The following is a 17,009-nucleotide window of genomic DNA, read 5'->3' on the forward strand; positions in this document are numbered from 1 at the left end:
TAAAACCAGAAGAACCAGTTACAGTCTTTAGACTGTATAAATAACAAATTGTGACATCAGAGCATATTGTTTACACAGGTAAAATTGCCAAGAAATGCAATGGGCTCTTTTGTGGAGAACAGAATATTACACAATTTTATTGTTGTAACAGTTTGCAATTGTGCCTTTTAAAAAATCTTATTGTACACTTCCAGGAATAAAAAGAGGGAAATGAATGTACTTGGTTGCACAATATAAACAAGCCAAGTCTTGTTCACTAGTAAGGAATTAGGAGTGTCTAATCAGTTATTACCAGTAAGTACAAACCTTCTATTAGTGTGGTATTTTTTTTTCCATGTGTAATCACTGTGCTGTAGACATTAGGTCAGGGATTACATATAACAAAGAAAAAAAATCTAAATTCTGGATGGCAGTTTGCGGTATAGTGGTATGCCTGTGGGCAGATTTATTAGGCTGGAGTGGTTAGCTCCGTGTACTATAAACTGTGGTGCTTGGGTGCCCTGCAAACTCTAGTGCTTTTGTGGACTAAACAGCACTCAAGTAGTATTAAAGTAGCATGAAAGTTGAATCAAAGTAGTATAGGAACCTTTATGTGTCCAAAGTCGCATGCTAGGATTAGGGTAAAATGTTAGGGTTAAGATTAGAGTCAGGGTTAGTTGTAATTCTTAGCTGTTTTTGTTAGGACGCTAACCTTAACAATTATTGCCAACCCTAATCTTAACAATAACAGCTAACCCTAATGATTACTCCTAACTTTAACTCTAACCCTAACTCTATCCTTTAACTATAACCCTACCATTTAGCCCTAGCATTCAACACGTGTGCTTGTGTGGGTTTCCTCCAGGTACTCCCTTTTCCTCCCACACTCCAAAGAAATGCTGGTAGGTTAATTGGCTCCTGTCTAAATTGGCCCTAGTATGTGTATGTATAGGGACCTTAGATTGTATGTAGATTGAAGGTTAGGGACTGATGTAATGTACAATATATGTATGTAAATCAGTGCATAAATTGACAGCAAATATATGAATACTTGAAATAAATAATACAGTGCCTTGAAGAAGTTTTCATACCCCTTGAAATTTTCCACATTTTGTCATATTACAACCAAAAACATAAATGTATTTTATTGGGATTTTATGTGATAGACCAACACAAAGTGGCACATAATTGTGAAGTGGAAGGAAAATGATAAATGGTTTTAAAAATTGTTCACAAATAAATATGTGAAAAGTATGGCGTGCATTTGTATTCAGCCCCCCGATGTAATTCTTTGTAGAACCACCTTTCGCTGCATTTACATCTAGAGAGGAACATTTTTGCCCATTCTTCTTTGCAAAAAAGCTCAAGCTTAGATTGGATGGAGAGTGTCTTAAACAGCAATTTTCAAGTCTTACCACAGATTCTCAATTGGGTTTAGGTCTGGACTTTAACTGGGCCATTCTAACACATGAATATGCTTTGATCTAAACCATTCCATTGTAGCTCTGGCTGTATGTTTAGGGTCGTTGTCCTGCTGAAAGGTGAACCTTTGCCCCAGTCTCAAGTCTTTTGCAGACTCACTGGTTTTCTTCTAAGATTGCCCTGTATTTGGCTCCATCCATCTTCCCATCAACTCTGACCAGCATCCCTGTCCCTTCAGAAGAAAATCATCCCCACAACATGATGCTGCCACCATCATGTTTCACAGTGGGGATGGTGTGTTCAGGGTGATGTGCACTGTTAGTTTTCTGCCACACATAGCGTTTTGGTTTTTGGCCAAAAAGTTAAATTTTGGTCTCATCTGACCAGGGCACCTTCTTCCACATGTTTTCCCCCACATGGCTTCTCCCCAGCTGCAAACATGACTTCTTATGGCTTTCTTTCAACAATGGCTTCCTTCTTGGCACTCTTCCATAAAGGCCAGATTTCTGGAGTGCACAACTAATAGTTGTCCTGTGGACAGATTCTCCCACCTGATCTGTAATATTGTAAAGAACTCTCAGCGCACTAATAGCTTATCTACAGTGAATGTTAGAATAAATATACACAGAGTCCGTGTATGAGTACCAATAAAGTCCGTAACTGTATAACCGCTTTTAGGTGGTAGCCATCCCAGAGTGAGCCAACTCTATGTATATGGTAGGAAAGAAAAGAGGAGAGGCGCCTTCTAAGTGCAGTATAAAAAACGATTTTAATAAGCCACAAATATAAACGAGCCCATCAGTGTCATTTGCTTTATAACCATCTTCCGTGTCCTGTAAGGGTCCGTCCAGTGGGGTGATGGCCGCCATAGGTGGTGGAGGGGATCCCGAACGCTGTGGATAGGGAGGAATCCCTGGAACTGTTGCCCGACCGGAAGTGACTGTGTCCAGCATGAATCGCAAACCGGGCGGACGTGACATCACACAAGAGGAAGTTCGGCAATGGAGGAGAGAGGCTACGCACTCAGAGCTAACTGCTCCTTCTAGAGGCCTAAAGATGAATTACTGGACATGTTCTATTTGTAGGCCAGGAACGTCCAGAGGACTACAGAGCCCAACGGACCATAATAACAATAAAAATGAATAAAACATGAATAAGGATATATAATGTATATTGCACCTTAACAAATACCACATAATTAAAAGAAGAGGGAAAAAAGAAAGTAAAGAAGGAGGGGGGAAGAAAGAGAAAAAATTTGAGATGATACTGATCATATTGTGGATCTCTTCGTTCAACATTGCAATAATACCTGTTTGGAACTTTCTTTAACTCATGTCCACGACCACAATGTTCTGGCCTTCCTCGGCTTGGAACTACATCATGAGGGCACTAACATTTATACCAGCAATTTTACAAAGCCTACAGCAGGTAATTCTTTCCTCCACTACAGCAGTTGTCATCAGAGTCAGTTCTGTAGATTACGGAACAATTGTACTCGTGAGGAGGATTACCAATTACACGGAGCTCACCTTACTGACAAATTCTCAGAAAAGGGTTATCCCACTTTGCTTGTCCAAGACGCATTGGCACAATACCGTTCTAAAACAATATAAATCCGAAGTGGTTACCCACCGAACACAGCCTATCAGATTCACTACACAATATCATGCACAATATAGACATATGATGAGAGTTCTCAGACAACATTGGTCCATTTACCTTGAGGACCCTTTTTTGAAATCCTCATTAACACTGTATCCCTGTATCCAGGGGCGGACTGACCATTTGGAAACTCGGGCAGTGCCCGAGGACCCGGGGTCAGTAGGGGGCCCCATGAGATGCCCCTGGTACCTTTTTCATAGTCTTTTTTGAGTTTGGGCAAGGACACAGGGGCCCCATGATTCCCTGTTGCCCGGGGGCCCCATGAGTTGTCAGTCCGCCCCTGCCTGTATCTCTTATCGAAAGGCTCGTCAAATTAAGAGCAGAATTGCCCCTAGTAAACTTAAAACCCACCAAACCACCTTGGGCCCTCGCACTACATTTCTCAGCCTTAAGGGCATGTATAAGTGCAAAAAGAAACAGTGCCTCACATGCCCTTTTGTTACTCATGGGCAAAAAGATTTTGTAGTCAAAGGAAAGACATACACCATTAAAGATTTTCACAACTGCTCATCTGATCATGTAGCAGTTGTTATTATCTTATGTGCCCTCGTGGTCAATTCTATGTAGGTAGAACCCTGAGAAAGCGTTTTGGCGAACACAGGCGCCTCATTGAGGATGGCAATGACCAACACAGTGTTCCTAGACACTTTCTCGATGCTCATCAGGGATCCACTATAGGTTTGTCAGTTTGGGTCATAGAATCCATCTTCAGGGCCCTTTCGTCAGCGGAACGTTTCAAACGTTTATGCCAACAGGAGACCTTCTGGAATTACACCTTAAGGACACTTACCCCAGGGGGCTTTAATGAGGAAATAGAGGTCCACACCATATTATAAATGAGGTAATAACATATAAGTATTTGGTTCCTTAACCTTACTCAAGAGTCTTTTAAATACAAATATCTGGTATAGTAACCAATTTGTTATCATTATTTTTTATTCTTTTGCAGTTGTTATTGTAATCACTTTCTTTCCTTTTTTCCCTCCCCCCCCCGTCTTTTCTTTCTTTATTCCCTCTTCTTTTAAATATGTAGTATTTGTTATGGTGCAATATACATTTTATATTCTTATTCATGTTATATTCATTTTTATTGATATTATGGTCGGTTAGGCTCCGGACGTTCCTGGCCTACAAATAGAACACGTCCAAGAATTCATCTTTAGGCCTCTAGAAGGAGCAGTTAGCACAGAGTGCGTAGCCTCTCTCCTCCATTGCCAAACTTCCTCTTGTGTGACGTCACACTGGTCACAGTCACTTCCGATTCCGGTCGGGCAACAGTTCCCAAGAGTCTTGACTATCCACAGCGTTCTGGACCCCTTCCACCACCTATGGTGGCCATCAACCCATCGGAAGGACCCTTGCAGGACACAGATTACAGCTTTAAAGTAAATTACACTGATGGGCTCATTTATCACCTCAATTTTGTGAATTTGTGTATTTGTGGCTTATTAAAATCATTTTTTTATACCGCACTTAGAAGGCTCCTCTCCTCTTTTCTGTCCTCCCACCTGATCTGTCGTTCTCTGCAGCTCCTCCAGAGTTACCATGGGCCTCTTGATTGCTTCTCTGGATAATGCGTTCCTTGCCCTGTCAGTTTAGGTGGATGGGCATGTCTTGGTAGGTTTGCAGTTGTGCCATACTCTTTCCATTTTTGGATGATGGATTGAACAGTGTTCCATGAGATGTTCAGAGCTTGGGATTTTTTTTATAACCTAACCCTGCTTTAATCTACTCCACAATTTTATCCCAGACCTGTCTAGTGTGTTCCTTGGCCTTCCTGATGCTGTTTGTTCACTAATGTTCTCTAACAAACCTCTGAGGGCTTAGTAGAACAGCTGTACTGAGATTAAATTACACACAGGTGGATTTTAGTTACTGATATCAGAGTAAAGGGGGTTGAATACAAATGCACACCTCACTTTTTAAAAATGTATTTGTAAAAAAGTTTGAATACCATTTATCATTTTCCTTCCACTTCACAATTATGTACCACTTTGTGTTGGTCTATCACATAAAATCCCAATAAAATACATTTACATTTTTGGTTGCAACATGAATACTTTTTCAAGGCACTGTAAAGGTTCCTGCATTACTTTGATGCTACTCTGATGCTATTTGAGTACCAGAGAGTGTAAAGTCGCATCAAAGTTGCACTGCATGAACATTGTCATACTTAACTATTAGCCAAAAAAAGGCAAAAAGCCTCAAAAACGATTGTTAAAAATGTAAATGGCACTGCAAAACATGCAGAATGAAAAGCATCAACTGCAACCCGCGCAGATGTGAATCTAGCTTTGAAGAGGAGAGCACAATCATGTGTTGCTCACTTGCATTCCTGTTTTTTTTTCTGAACATCTGTTTTATTAGTTTTGCAAAAACAGTATATACAGTATGGGCAGAGTAATATAGCATAGTCCACGCATGGACTGCTGCCCTAAAGAGACAATAAAGCACTAAAAACAGTAGTGTATATCCAGTACCATGTAACTAATAAGGAGAAATAATATAATATACTAATGAGTAAAAAAAGACAAGATAACAGTGGTGCAAGGCTCGAGCACAATATACAGATCTATACCCATCTAAAATCACATGCCACCTAAGATAAGGTCTTGTAAGCTTTTAGGAATCTGATGGAGTGGCAGTTGATGAGTTATCTATCCACCATAACCAAACTTTATTAAACTTTTTCAAGCAGCCTCTATTTCAGTAAGGATCTTGATACAAGGGCAAAGTGGAATTAATCAATTTCATCCAAATGCAAACCGAGGGAGGGGAAGGCTTCTTCCAATGAAGAGTACTGGCTTTCCTTTCATAAAAGAGTAGTAGGCTTAAAATAAATATCAGTGCCAATTTAGGGGATAATTTTTTGACCAAGCCAAGCAGACAAAAGCTGGTAGTTAAAGTGGAAGTAAAACCAATTTTGTATCTTTTACCTACCGGTAAGCTTACAATAAAGCTTACCTGTAGGTAAAATGAATATCTCCTAAACATGCACTATTTGGGAGATAATTGCTCTTTTGTTAGCTGGTGAATACGCTCTGAAGGAACGGTATATCCGTGCCATTCCTTCAGAGCACTGTGCCGTGTCTCGAGACTCCCGCGCACATGTGCTGGAGTGACATCATCGTGGCTCGGCCAGTCAGAAGGCCGGAACTCATGAACCAGGAAGGAAGCCTCTGCAGGGGGGACACCACGATGCTGGAGGGTTTTGTTTTAAGGTAAGTCCTGCATAATGAGCTAGAATGCAATGCATACAAGCATACTATGACATTACCTTCCTGGGGATTTTTTTATTTCTTTTTTCAAGCTGTGGTTTACTACCACTTAAAGGCAATAGGGATATGTACAGAGACAATAACATCAAGTGCCTGCTGCCAAAATTATACTATTACAGGGCATGACCAGAATATATGTATGAAATCTCCCACTGGGTGAGAGCATCTCCAGCAAGATGAGGAAATATTGGAATCTATCTTATGAAGCTAGGGTGGAATAAAATAGGCTCTGTGAATAATTTTAAACTGGATCTGTTTATCACTGACTGACTCCAGATAAGTGAAGGGGAATTCCCATAACTCTCAAACAAACAAACAAACAAACAAACAAAACAAAGGATTTCCCAGCAGTGCTTAACAACCAGCCTGCAAAACAACCAATTTGGCCCTGTCTAACAGTTTGCATTACAAACAGAGGGCTTTGTTTGCACACATTTGCAAATGTACACGAGTAAGCCACAGTCACGTGTCTAGGGTCCTCTGTATACTGTGGACCTAACTCTAACATTTCCAGAGCCTCCATAGTAGGAGCACATATATCAATGGACAGGTTAAGGGCAGGTGTACCTGGTGTGACGGGCGTGGCATCAGACCCCAGCCCTTCCCACCAAACTCGTGACCAAAGGACTAGCCAATCTAAAACCGCGCTGTCACGTGCATAACAATGCCACACCCAGCTGCACTCTGCATACCGATGTTCCTGCTAATTGGACCACGATCGACGTACCGGCAGCCTGAATGCGATTTTTACTGGGTCAGGTTAATTACGCAATTAACCCTTCACACTGCCACCACCTCCTTTTTATACAGAGAAAGAGGAAAGTCAACAATACACTAGGATGATTGGTTAACCGTCGGTGTCCCGCTATCTCTACAGACCGTTTATACAGAGGGTTAAATACTCATAGTAGCGTTCTTCAGCAGCAGGGACTCGTAAGTTACATTCAGGAGCTAAAGAAACAGTTCAACACTTTTAGAAAGTAAGATTTATTACTAAAAGGTCAAAAGGGTGCAGTAGAAATATTTACAGAAAGAAGATGTAACCAATATATATATATAAATATACAGAGCACAACAGCACAGCAAACAGATAACAGAAAGAAGTTTAGGTAAATAAGTAGTGTATCTATAAATTAGTGAAGTGCTATAAATAATATATATAACATAGTGCCATTAATAACTCATAGTGCTGTGTAATGATAAACTAATACATTCTCATAAAAATTAAAATAAGTGATAAACCAATCAATAAGTGATAAATAGATCTTGTGTATCCAAATAATTTATCAATTCAATTTATAAACTAATAACTGTGATTCACACAAATATATCATCGGTGTGCATATAAAGAAACCAAGTCCATGCATGTGTAACTTGTGAAAATAGGAAAAGTGATCTTCACTTCTAGTGCACAAAATCCTCAAATGGCAGCAGTGCCTGCTCACCTCCCCACATTGACCCACACAGGGCCAAAAGGCTATTAATCTCCTCTATGGCCGATCCTTATTGCAGGTTGTTCATCCAGGAATCGCAGGACTTCCACTCCACCTCCACTCAATAGTTATATAGGACACAAAAAAGAACTTCCCATAGTGCAATAATGTTTAATGAAAAGAGTTTAAAACAAAGTGATTACTCTCACATTTGTCTCCTTGTCACAAACAGCATTTCACCTCATCCCATAGGTGTATAACATGAAGCAAGGGAAACCAATATGGCCGCTGTGTCCGGACATGCGTCCCCACGTGACCGAAAGTGACGTAGCTAAAAACCGGATATGCGTACTGACGCGTTGCGTCACGTGCGTCGTGACTTCATCAGGATTCATGTTACCTTACTTGGCAGAGGAATTGTTAAGCAGGGCTCAGCATCATATGCTGGTTGCATTCCTGAGGGAGGGGGAATGAGGAGATACATGAAGCCTTCTCAATACAGTGAGCCTGTGCCTGGCTCTTGGGTCCACACCTCCCCCCTCAGGTGTTTGCATAGGAGTTTAAGAGAAATACCAAAATGCCGAAGTTTGGGGTAAAATGGAGAACCGCACTTCTCCCTGTGTGCAGGATTGTGACACCTGGAGGAGCCCATCCTTCCTTAAATGTACAGGGACGCACGTGCCACCCAGCTATAGCAAAATGACAGCAAAGGCATCCAGTGCATCCCTGCATCCAAATTGGCAAATTGCACAAAAAATGGCAACTGTCCCAACCTATAACCAGCCTTAGCAGTATGATGGGAAGAAGGTAAGAGATAAGGAGGAGTATGGGGAGAAAATGTAGCTAGAGGGATAGACTCATAGCAAAGCCCTATTTTCCAGGCTTCCAAAGTGGTACACATAGATGGAGTCAACACGTTGGGGGCTTTTTGATCTCCAAATAGTAAGCATTGAAGGGGTTATACTGAATTGAGAATGGCAGTCTCTAATACGGTGATAGAATTAGTACAGCCAGGCTGCAACCAATGTACCAACACTAGTTGGGAAGCTAAACAGTATTTGTAACATTCATGCCTAGCCAGACCACCCTGTGAGGGGGGTCTGATAAGAGTAGACTGTTTGTAACTAAGCGGTTGAGAATCCCACAGTAAGGACTCAAAGAGCTGGTTGAGTTGGGTGAAAAACTCCGTAGGGAGCCATGAGGGAAAATTATGGAAGAGACAGGTCAAATTTGGAAGCATTTTCATTTTAAGTAAGTTGATGCAGTCAGGTAGAGGGGGAGATTGCACTATGCCAATTTAACCTTTATGCTAAAGATAGTTATTAAGAGGTTGTAGAATAAATTATCGTATCACCCAATATATGGTCTCCATTCAGTAGCCAAAAAAGGCATGCAAAAAAAGGGGGATTTGTGAAAAGAGATTCACAGAGATTCACAGAAAAAGCGGCTACATAATGAACAGAATGTGACACTCAGAAAAATTTCCAAAAATTATGCTTTATTACACATATAAATATGACATGTGGGCAGTTGCCCTGGTTTACCATCACCTCAGTAAGAGACAATACACACAGACCTAAAACCATATAAAATGACACCAAGACCGGTCTGAATGCATGTGCAACAGAGAAAATGACTACAAGAGTCTAAAGTCCCTGTAGCACAAACGCATAGGTGAACACTTCCCAAAGGAGGTGTATCCAAAAATTATACCATAGGTATATAATGAAACAGGTTATAATGATGTAGACTAAGCTCCTACCATAATGGTTATATCCTAATCAGGGAATTACAAAAAATTATACTATGGATATGAGTATCACATGTATGCAATGCAGCAAGCACAGTATGCGTCAAAAAGAAAAGCGCATGCGCGCGAAACATGTTGTCCCAGCAACCGGCCTCTTCCTTCTAAAGCTGCGGCTCCAGCAAGAGTTCCCCCCCTCCGTCTCTCCACATCGTTGTGACGTCATCCAGGACGCTGGGACGTCGGGTACACGTGGTCCCTGCACTGACAGGCATTCTACTCCACTGCTTCCCTCTGAGCGGACGGGCCGTCCATCTTGGAACCTGGCTTCCTAAAGCCACAGGCTGGTTATTTATTATTTTTTTACCATATGACTTATTAAAGGCACACCTCCATACAAGGTGTATGATTTTTATCACAAAACTACACAGCGCCTGGCTCCTGTTCAATGCGTGTGGGCCTACACTCCATTCTGCGCTGCCGCCCGACTGCTTCCACAAACCCCCAGTGACAGTGTCCCCCCCAACCCACGCATGCTCCCCCACCACGTATTACAGGGCTCCGCTTGCCCATCTAAGGGCCCAGGACTGACATGGCAGGTGCCAGAAGGTGGAGGGGAGGGAGAAGAGCTGACACGCATCTGCTATCCTCCCCTTCTTGCTGTGACCCGGAAAGAGACATGTATGATGTCACTTCTGGGTCATCCTGTCACTTTCCCTGGCTACCCGGGAAGAAATGTATTGCAATGCGATCTGCATTGCAATACATTCATTGGAGCATAGAGGAGACATGCAGGATCTTTTAGACCTACATGTCTAATTAAAGAGAACTTGTCACCTAAAAATCATCACATAGGGGACAAAAAGATGGCAATAAAAAAAGGTAAGCATAAAAAATTTTTTTTGTTAATTCCAAAAAAATAAAGTTACATGCTAGCACATAAATATACATATACACATAAATATACATATACACACATGTAGTAACATAAATGCACGCTTCAGGGGTGCCTGCACATGGAAACGTTGATTGCAATATACATGTTACATATCGCTGTGCATACCAGAATGAGAGCAGTAATTCTAGACCTCCGCTTTTGAAGTGTCACCTAAAGAAAATATAGGGTACTGAAGTTTGTCGTCATTTCACAGGTGCATACAAACGTAAGGCTTAACATGTTGAGTATCTGTTTACTCGGTGTGACCTCATCTTTTATATTCTACCAAAAATATGGGTAATTTCTTGCATTTGTTTGCCCTAAAATTCACTTTACTGAAATGTTTTTTACTGAAATGTTGTGTTTCCGTTGATATTGTGTGACATAAAAAATTGGAACTACCACTATTTTATTCTCTACGGTGTCTGCTTTCAGAAAATATATAATGTTTTGGGGTTTTGTGTGATCTTCAGGCCTAAATTGATTTTCTAAACACGTGTGCAAAAAAATGCAAAAATAGCTCTGGCAGCGAAAAGGGTTAAAGAGTGCAAACCATAATTGGCTAAAGTCTTGCATCTGAGCACAGGATGGGGATGGAAGGTAGGGTTTGGTTACTATAGACGTTAGAGAGGAAAAGGAGAGAATTCTGAGCAGAAGCCAGGAATGAAAGACTAACCTGCTCAAAAACAAGGGACAATGACCTAACTTAGCTGATGAGGGTCCTGAAGATGGATGATTGACTGACAACTACCTAGAACACTAGGTACCAGCAGATAGTCTACAGAATAATGACATTCAGTAAATTGAGGGGACAGAAGTTCAACAGACAACTGCCCAGCTTACAAGCAATAAATAGGAAGATGAGTACTAAATAAGCAACATAGAGATGTCTGCTGATCAAATACCCAACAGATAAAACGAACATCAGGCAACCTGTTGTTGGTCGTATGTCCCAACAACATGCAGGTAATAGGAATGATCCTTACAAAAGCACTCTTTATATCAGCTATGTGCTGAAGGTTTTTTTAACCACTTGACCTCTGGAAGATTATGACCCTTATGACCAGGCCATTTTTTTCGATACGGCGCTGCGTTATTTTAACTGACAATTGCGTGATCATGCAATGCTGTACATAAATGAAATTTGTCATTTTTCCCTCAAATAGAGCTTTCTTTTAGTGATATTTGATCACCTCTGGTTTTTTTATTTTTTGCGCAATAAATGAAAAAACGCCAACATTTTAAAAAAAAAACAATATTTTTTTACTTTTTGCTATAAAACATATCCAATAAAAAAAGGTTAAAACATCTAATTTCTTCATAAATGTAGGCAAAAATGTATTCTGCTACATATTTTTGATAAACAAAAACCCCAATAACTGTATATTGATAGGTTTGCGCAGACCTTATAGCTTCTACAAATGGTGGTATATATACTTGAATTTAGTTTTTTTATGCTAATAATGGCAGTGATCAGCAACTTAGCGGGACTGCGATATTGCGGCAGACAGTCTGACACTAACTGATACTTTGTGGGAACCAGAGACACTAATACAATGATCAGTGCTAAAAATATACACTGTTACAGTATTAATGAAACTGGCTGGGATGGGGTTACACATCTAGGGCAATCAAATGGTTAATTGAGTGCCTAGCCAGCGTTTTTGTGTGTACAGTGTGCTGTTTTTACTAGGCAATCTGCTAGATTTTATTCCCTGAATAAAATCTAGCAGATCGCTGTTGACATAACACAGCTCTGCCTTGTTTACATAGGCAGAGTTGTGTTCTGCCAGTCTCCTCTATGATCAACAGGAATAGGTGCTCATTCATTAGCCGACAGCTGTTGTGTCCAATCACAGCAGAAGTGGAGCTCCGGCAGGAAGCAGGCCCCACAGTGGTGGAAGTGCAAAATCACGATTTTGCACAGAACGTCCGCTCTGTAGCAGTACATCTGCTATAAAGCGGACGGCAAGTGCACAACATGTTAAACTTTGAATAGGGTCTACAGTATGACAGGACCACAAAGGGCTTCACTGTTAACATTATAATAACATAAAATGTTGCTACAGTCGGTATGAAATTATCAAAGCTCGATGAATAATACTTGAGAAAAACTGCCTGATTTGACAGCGAGATCAAAAATATGAAAAATATATGCAAAATGACCTTCGGGTACTTCTCCAAAAATTAGGTCAAAACCCAACAAAATGTAAATTTCAAAACTGATTTAAATAGATCACAAAAATAAATTTAACCATAGAAAATAATCTATTCCAGACATGTAAACACATATGACCTCAATGACTGAATCATCACTATTTTTGCTAACCTATATACCATAAACAGTAGGAATGAGCATCATCAGATGAAGTTAGCATTGTGTATATATTTTCAGAAGATGATAATAAGTTCAAACAAAGTTCCATGTATCAGCCCAAGAGCATATTTAATTGGTGCAGTATATCACTTCAGGATTGATTATGTCATTTAAACTGTGAAGTTCATCCACAGGAATGTGCATCAGAAGGCACCAGTATGACTGAGAATACTAAACACTTTGAGCAGGTATATCCAAGCAAATCACCCCAAAGTGCTTGCCTGTACTGGGCCAAATCCTCTCCTGGTAGCAGAAAGCTACATAGAACATCAAAGGCAAAGTTCATGAAAAAAACATCTTTTTTTCCTCCCTGGGGGAACAGTTATTAGAATGGTTTGTCATTGTTTCCTTTCTAATGTCAAGAAAGTCATTTGATTAGCTGGTTAAACTTTGAACCAGCCTCACCCTTTCTTTATGGTACAATGTGTTTCAGCTTTGCTGATCACTCATAAACCAACTGGCTGTGGAAGTTTATTAAACCTACGGAAATCCAATTCTTGATCAGGTCAGAAATTCTTTTTTCTATTATGCAAAAATTAATCAAGATCATTCAACCTTTACTATTTTTTAATATATGGAAATAAAATGGTGTACATTTGTTGTGGTGAACGTCATCATGCCATGAGCCAGAGACAGAAAGCTCATTGTTCGGGCTACAGCAGCTTGCCGCAAAAGGATTATACCTGCCCCATTTAGCTGTGTGGCCTTCCTCCAGCTATGAGAAGAATTTTCTACACCATGTGTGCTTGGATGGGTACACAGTTGCTAGTTCAGTTGAAGACAATAGGGACAGTGACTGGCTGGCTTTGGCTTATCTGGAGAGGCTTAATTAAATGAAGATGGAGGTAACTGGTATGGGTGGCTGTGGTCAATGTGTGGACATTGCTATGGATACACATTAATAATGTATTAATGAGGGAGCCTGTTTGTTTAATGGGGGAGTGTTTGACATATTGAGATAATGCATGTGAATAAGTAGGGGTAATTTTCAATTCAGCAGTTTATTTAAATCAACTTCTTTGTTTACAATAAGACAAATATTCTATGCTCACTGTAACCAGCAATGATTCCCAAATGTTAGTTCTCATATTGTACAGGTCTGGTTTGTTTTTAGTGATGGTCACTATAGAACATTTATCTAAAAGAGTATAGCCAAAGCTTTTTTTGGTTATGCTTCTTCTATGAATCACAGTTCAATCTGCACTCCTGTGACCCATTTTCAGCTGAAGCTCACTTTTGGCTGACGTCATAGAGCTAGTCTAGGCTCTGAAAAGATCCCAACCATATGATCAGGATGAAACCAAAAGCCTGGATTGGCACCTGGCTCAGCCACTCAGCAATCCATTGAGAGCCTGAGACAGCCCCTGCTGCTCCCTCCACAGCCCAGCGCTTTAATGAGTGCGGGAGGGGCAGAGCAGAGAGCTGAAGACTGACAGTCACAGATCTCTGCTCAGAGTGGAGGGGGAGAACTGAGTAATCGGTGTTTGACTGCTCAGTTCTCAGTGCAGAGCCGGTGGTAGGGCAGATGCAACATCAGATCGATGCTGCATCTACCTAGGTGAGTATAATGTTTTTTTCAAAAGTCCATACTTCTCTTAATAAGGTCTACAGTGAAAACATGTTACTCAAATTTCTATGAATAAACTTGATATTTAACTACTTGCTGAAATAGAGGGACTGGCATGTTAAAGGAATAACTGGCATGTGTGCCTGGTGCTAACAATATGGCATGTTTTTTGGGGGGGTTTTTTGGTCACATTTTTTTATTCCTGCATGCAAGTACTCTGGGGAGCCCCAGTAAATTACAATCTTGTAGTCCTGGAAGGCACAGCCACAGTCCCTATTGGAGACCTCAGAATTAATGTTTCTGTAAAATAAAGTGCTAAAGATTGGAGGTGGGTTTGGTGGCCATGAAAGTTAAATTCATTCAAGCATTTTAATTAAATAAAAATCAGGATTTTAAAATATTATTTCCACTATCTAGGCTTTGAAGTCACCACTCACCTCTCCACCTTGTCCAATCAGAAAATGCTTTGCATTCATTCAGAAGATGCAAAGAATTCTGTAAACGGCCTCCATGCCAAGTGGCTGACCTCCTGTGTTCAGAATGCAGAAAGGCAGCCACTTGGTTTGGTACCTGGAAGCAAGTGGAAATCCCTTAAGTAGTGGTGTTTGCTTCAGTGATGTCCAGCTTACAGGACCAATGTAACAATGTATAAAATATCCACACCTGAAATTCTTCTTTAAAGCGGAATTCCACTCAAAAGCTGAAGCTCCACTTATTTGTCTCCTCCCCCCCCCCTCCACTGCCATATTTGGCACCTTTTGGGGGGAAGGGAGGAGCGGGTACCTGGTTTTGACAGGTACCCGCTCCCACTTCTGGCTCAGATCGCCATGGCGAAGTGAGACAAACGTTCGGCCCCCTTCTCCCTCCCACAGTCTCTGTCAGGAATGGACTCACCACTGGTGGTGCTGTGGCTCACTTGCTCTGTGGGCTGCAGTACCAGCTCCTACCAGAGGGTGCTTTCAGCAGCCAGGGTCTCACTCCTGCAATCAAGCCATCACCTGAGGCTGATTGCAGGAGGTCTATTTAAGCAGGACCAGGCCTGCAATCAGTGCCTTGGTGTTTGTTTCCCATGAGCCCCTGTACCTGGTCCTGTCGTCTGCCTGCCTGGTTTCTCTGCTTGACCCTGACACTGATCGAACTCCGCCTGCACCGACCCCGGCTATTTCCTGACCATTCTCCTGCCTGCTCCTTTGTAGCTTGTCTGCCCGATTGTTCCTGACCCGGCCTGCCTGACCACTCCACCTCTCCAGCCCTGACGACAATTGTTCTTATTTATATTAGTTTAAGGTTTGGTTTTGTTTGCACTGCATTTGTTTATTTTGTTGCGGCTCTTAATAAATTCTATTATTATTTCATTTCTGAAGCCTGTGTTTCCCTGTGTCAGTCCACACATTTCTGGTCATACCTGGATCCCTAACAGTCTCCTAGGAACTTTCACAGGTCCCAGAAGACTGCCAGACCAATTAGGAGGCGCAGTGCGACTTGCATATGCGCAGTGGGCACCAGGCTGCGAAACCGCAAGCTGTCACAGCCTGGTGCCCACAGTTGAGATGCTGACGCCATGGAGGAGAGAAGGGGAGAAGGGACGGCATGGGTGAGAACATCGCTAGACTTTGGGACAGGTAAATGTGTGTTTATTAAGAGTCAGCAGCTACAGTTTTTGTAGCTGCTGACTTTTAGTAAACACAAAAACGGCTCAATCTCCGCTTTAAACATAATTAGCCGTGTAACTCTGAGGTAGAGTAAGTACAGAAGCTATGCTGGTTTGCAGTGTTTTTATTAAAGAGAATCTAGGAGTTTACATACGTAATTAATAAATGTATTACCAATAGATTCCAATAAGGTTCATAGTAATAAATCAGGCTTTCTTATGTATTTACACTCCGGTAATCATATTATTTCTGATATGTTTTGCACTGCACTTTGTTAAATATTTCAAACAATGTTGCTATCTTTGCTGAAAAAACTCTTGAGCCCACTTTTACATTTATTCTTTTCCTGTTGACTTCATTTAATGGTTGTGGATTTTGTATGATGGAAGTTCAGGGAATTCTGAAGAATGATGGAATAGTCATGCACACCCAAGGTCATTGATGTTATAAATGAATCATGTACTTGGAAAATGTATTTTCTATCTTTGCCTAGTTTACAGCCTGAATTCATGTTGCAGTAAAAACTGTTATCTGAAATTCTTTGATTTCAGTAGATAAAGCATATTCTCCCTGTAGTGCTCTCCCGAAGGAGCAACAAAATTATTACACCCTTTGAGTCTGACCCAGAGGGCACAACACCCAATATTACTGTGTCAACCACTCTGACACACCCCTGACCAGGAATTAAAAACACCAATTTAAGTGAAACTGTGTTTATAAAAGCAGTTTACACCAGGATAATAATCCAGCAAGAAATAGTTAAATGCAATACCTTAACGCTATACAAGCAGGATTTGGATTTTGCTAAATCAGCTTAAACTGTAGCAGGGACAACTAAGGGCACAGTGGTGACAGCCAGATTGTAGGAACAAGACCCCTTTTTGACTATACCAAGTCACCCTTATGTGACCACGATAAGTCCAAGTCAGCCTGCAGTTCTTTGCAACGCAACTGA

At 41.1% G+C, this 17,009-nt stretch overlaps 1 protein-coding gene across 1 annotated transcript in view; it reads left to right on the forward strand.

Moving 5' to 3' along the window:
• The first annotated feature begins 13,275 nt into the window (after window positions 1–13,275).
• The window catches only part of LOC149472201 (lipopolysaccharide-induced tumor necrosis factor-alpha factor homolog), a 37,006-nt gene continuing 33,272 nt past the window's right edge, over window positions 13,276–17,009 (forward strand). Inside the window, exon 1 of the mRNA XM_089692192.1 lies at window positions 13,276–13,340. The gene's annotated coding sequence lies outside the window, so the exon portion shown is untranslated. The remainder of the gene's footprint in view (window positions 13,341–17,009) is intronic.

This window comes from Staurois parvus, unplaced genomic scaffold (assembly GCF_062004578.1).
Source record: "Staurois parvus isolate SC_StPar_1 unplaced genomic scaffold, SC_StPar_1.0 ptg000022l, whole genome shotgun sequence".
Classification (NCBI taxonomy): domain Eukaryota; kingdom Metazoa; phylum Chordata; class Amphibia; order Anura; family Ranidae; genus Staurois; species Staurois parvus.